Here is a 4552-nt window from a genome sequence, read left to right as displayed (position 1 = left end):
CATTGGCCGCCGCGCCGCTGCCGCGCGACAGTGCCGCGCTGCCGTGCCGTACAGCGCGCCGGAGCGCCCCCGCGGCGCTGCGGGCAGCGGTGCTGCCTGGCGCCTTCGGGCTGTGGAGGCTGGGACAGGCCGGAACGCCCGCCGGGCAGCGCCTCTGCGGAGAGGCACGTGGCGGGCAACAAGCCTCCGTGAGCCAGCAGTGTGCCTTTGGGGCCAGTGATATATCGGGGGGCATTAGGAAGAGTATTCCCAGCAGGTCGAAGGAGGTGATCCTGTGCATCTGCTCAGCCCTGTTAAGGTCTCACGTGGAGTGCTGGGTCCAGTTCTGGGCTCCTCAGGACAAGAGGGACATGGAGGTCCTGGAGTAGGTCCAGGGGAGGGCAAGAGAGGTGGCTAAGGGACTGGAGCATCTCTTAGGACGAAAGGCTGAGAGAGCCGTGCCTATTCACAGAATCACAGAATATGCTGGGTTGGAAGGGACCCAAAAGGATCATCAAGTCCAACTCCTGGCCCTGTACAGGATACCCCCCAAAATCACACCATATATCTCAGAGTATTGTCCAACTGCCTCTTGAAATGCCTCTGTCAAGCTTGGTGCTGTGACCACTTCCCTGGGGAGCCCATTCCAGTGCCCAGCCACCCTCTGGGTGAAGAACCTTTTTCTAATACCCAGCCTGAACCTCCCCTGACACAGCTTCAGGCCATTCCCTTGGGTCCTGTCACTGTCACCAGAGAGAAGAGATCAGTGCCTGCCCCTGCTCTTCCCTCACAAGGAAGCTGTAACTGCAGTGAGGTCTGTCCTCAGGCTGCTCCAGGCTGAACAGACCAAGTGCCCTCAGCTGCTCCTCCTACGGCTTCCCCTCCAGACCCTTCACCATCCTCGTGGCCCTCCTTTGGACACTCTCCAATAGCTTTATATCTCTCTTATCCTGTGGCACCCAAAACTGCCCCAGCACTGGAGGTGAGGCCACCCCAGTGCAGAGCAGAGCGGGACAATCCCCTCCCTTGCCCGGCTGGTGATGCTGTGCCTGATGCCCCCAGGACACAGGTGGCCCTCCTGGCTGCCAGGGCACTGCTGACTCGGGTTCAAATTGCCACCCACCATCCCCCTTCCCCTGCTTTTGCTGCCTGGCACCCTGGGCCCCTCTTCTCTGGCACAGATTGCCCAGGGCACAGCGGAAATGAGAACGTGCCATAGCCTTGATTAAGGGCCCTTGATGCCAGGGAGCATCAGGTGGCACCAGTGCTGTGCAGGTGTGTGGTGGTGTGAAAGGCCATTGGCAAGTGCTGGTTCACTCAAGGGGAGTTAGGTAAGGGCTCTTGAACAGGGAAGGTGCTCTTAAATGTGCTAATATTACACTTGATTACAGAGATAATTCTGTTCTCTTGGGACTCATTTCACTGAGGTCCAAGTCACCTCATCACTAAAGTTTGCGGAAGCAGTCAAGGTAAGCAGTTCCAGGAGCATGGAGTCTTTGCAGTGCAGAGCAGATGTGTGAACCCAGCAGAGGCTGAGGCTCATACTGCAACTTGGGCTTCCTTGAACACTCTGATGGTTCCAGGCATCGTAACTGGGAATCTCTGAGAACCAAGCATCCCTGAGAACAGGGATGAGGGAAACTCATGGTTAGATGTGGCTCGGCCCAGCCAAATTCCAACACGTTTTATGATGCCAGGGGTACCTTAGATGGGCCCTACAAAATCACCATAAAACTTGTCACTTACCATTCCTGGTGATCCTTGTATTTCCAAGCCTCCCACTCTATGCTGATGTTGCCTTCTTCTGTGCTGCAGGTGAGAAACCTGGGGGGCTGCTGTGTCATGTGACCAGCATGTGCTGTGTGATGGAGCACAGGACAGAGCACAGGACACAGAGGTGCAAGTTAACAGGGTGTAGCACAGCTCCTGCTCTGTCTTTTAGGCCAGTTTCAACAACTCTCAAACTGCTTACACTGAGGAACAACCTTTTATGTGCAAGGTCTGCCGTTCTGCAGTCTCTTGACTGCCACAATGATGTTGCTTTCCAATTCTGAGGTCAGTCCTGGATGCCCTTTCCTAAGGAGTAACATGCTTCAGCACCTCCTGTAAATATGTCCTGAGTCTTCTGTGTTGAGTGTGGGCTGCACCTGTGAATTGCAGTGTTTTCTAAAGATAGATTTGAAAGGAGTCAGGCCCTCTCTGTCTCAAGAGTTGGTCCAGACTGCCCAGTTCTGATGGAAGTTGTGTCAGGGGCTCCTGGTTGTGTCTGAAGTAAATAGAAATCGAGCTGGATTTGCAGTTAATACAGCTGCATACTCAAAGCTTCCCATGAGGTCTTAAATTGGTCATTGCTCTATATAGGGCATTTTAGTCAATGAAAATGCACTGAAGGCTCTATTCAGTAACAATAATACAGTGTTGATACTTTGTTCTGACTAACTATATCCAACCATTCATCATGGAAAATAAATCCTTTCTTTTTCTTTGCCACCAGCTGATGTGTAGGCGTAACTGAATTTTGCTGCCCAAAAGGGTCCCAAAAGATGGAGATCTAAAGATAGCCTGGAACAGTTGCTCCTGCTGCCACGCTGAAGTTGGGAAGAATGGAGACAGCACGTAGAGTTTTTATGAGTTACCATCCGTTCCGTGGACTTTGGCACAGCAACAGAGGCAGACCACAAGTGTTTCGCTGCCCCCCCCCCGCTGCCTACTCCATATTTTGCTTTCCCCTATGGCTTCCTGCAAGCTTCTTTTAGCTTGATTTTTAATTTTCTGATTGACTTAGAATTCAGTGCAATGTTCCCTAGAGGTCAGCTGAGCTGGAAAAGATGATGAGATACAATTGTAAAGAAATGGTGAATTTTTAGTAGCAGTCACAGTCTGTTACTCTGGGATACCTGGTTACATCGAGAGCCACAAACTAATTCTCATTTTTGTTTTTTTTCATACTTAGACTGTGTGAGAGAGGACTCAACTTCTGGTCTTTTTCCAAAGTATAGAGACCTAGTAGAAGTGACAGTGAAAGTGATTTAGCTACCTATTGAAAAGAATAGAGTGCAGGCTTCCTGTGCATCTTGATACTGCTAGCTTTCTTTTGTTTATAGTTATATGGACCTGCTAAGAGCTTCATTCACATGACAATTAAAGTGAATTATTTTGACCCTTTTCTAAATTTGGCTCAAAACACTCAGCTGTAGAGTCATTTGTCCTTATTTCTCAGCTCACTATTTTGAGAGCAGATGGAGTGTGACGTGTATGTGTCCTAGAATCAGTGTCCCTGGGAGAATTTCTGAGATCCTCTGAAATCCAGCATTATAATTGAATGTTGTCAGTGATGACTAGCCTTTTTCTCTTGTATTGGTTTCCATATAAGGACCATGAGTGCTCTTTCATCTACTGGCTTACCAGACCAAGCCATGTATTCCTAACAGATCTTGGGAAGAAAGCACTATTCTCTTTGAATTCTTGGGAAATTCCAACTGTATTCTAGCAAAATTGAACCTATGTTCTTCCTCTCAGGATGTACTTATGTATTAGCATAGGAAAACTTTTTCTGCTGGGATTTTGTGTGAAAGTGATTTATTTTAGAGGAAGTACCTTATTTAGTTCTGTGCTATTTCCTGAACTTGGGCATGTTTCAAACTTTGTGTTACCATCCTCTTTTATTAATGCTTTTATGAGTGTTTGATTAATGTACATTTGAGGATCTCTGTAGGGTTAGCTGTATCACCTCAGCATAGAAAACTACCCTGTTGGCGTTTTAGGAGTTCTCCTAGGTTTTTTTCTGTTAAAGGAATTTTCCCCATATGTGTTGCTAGGGGGACAAATTGCTGGATACTGAAGAAAAACAACGACCTAACCATTGGGGGAGGGGTGCATCTGGCTACTCTTTTGTTTCACCTGGGTGTGCGGTCAATCGGTCTCCAGCGTTTGGACAGAGAGGGAGGCTGCTTTCTTCGGCTGCTTTTCCTTCTGCTGGAGAAAGCCCCAGGATCCCAAAGCCGCCTTCCCTGCCCCGCTCGGAGCCGGGCTGTGGCCACCCTGCCCCCGCCGCTGCTTCGAGCCTTCGCTGCGTTGTAGCCCTGCTCGCCCTGCCTGCCCAGACCTGCGGGGGGTTCCCTGTTTGGATACATCTCGTCTGCCACCCGGGATTTGTGCTCGTCCCTGCTGTTCCAGCCTGCTGTTCCTGAGGGCCCGGCCGGACACCGGGATCGGCTGCCCAGGGGTTTGTGAAGCCTTTGTCCCATCCCTTCCCGGGATCCCAGGCCGCCATTGCCGCGTGCTCCCCGAGCTCGCTCCGGAGCGCCCCCTGCAGCCGCGGGGAACCATCGCACCTGCCCTGCTCACCGGGAGCCGCCAGCGCCCCTGCCGGCTGCGAGCGGAACTGCACCCGAGGGGAAAGGGCCCGACAGCCGAGAGGGCTGGCACTGGGTTTGTGATTGTTTGCTGTTACTGCCAGAGTTGTTGTTGTTTGTTTGCCTTGTTATACAGATATAGATACATAATAGTAAAGAACTGTTATTCCTATTTCCCACATCTTTGCCTAAAAGCCCCTTGATTTCAAAATTATAAT

At 50.5% G+C, this 4552-nt stretch overlaps 1 long non-coding RNA gene across 1 annotated transcript; it reads left to right on the top strand.

Moving 5' to 3' along the window:
• Nucleotides 1-64: 64 nt before the first annotated feature.
• LOC120411468 lies at nucleotides 65-3921 on the top strand. Its single transcript, XR_005603769.1, has 3 exons — nucleotides 65-188; nucleotides 1371-1448; nucleotides 2474-3921. It is a non-coding gene; the product is annotated as an uncharacterized LOC120411468 (long non-coding RNA).
• Nucleotides 3922-4552: the final 631 nt, after the last annotated feature.

The sequence above is a fragment of the Corvus cornix genome, chromosome Z (assembly GCF_000738735.6).
Source record: "Corvus cornix cornix isolate S_Up_H32 chromosome Z, ASM73873v5, whole genome shotgun sequence".
Taxonomy (NCBI): Eukaryota; Metazoa; Chordata; class Aves; order Passeriformes; family Corvidae; genus Corvus; species Corvus cornix.
This window is presented reverse-complemented; position numbering and strand designations above follow the sequence as displayed.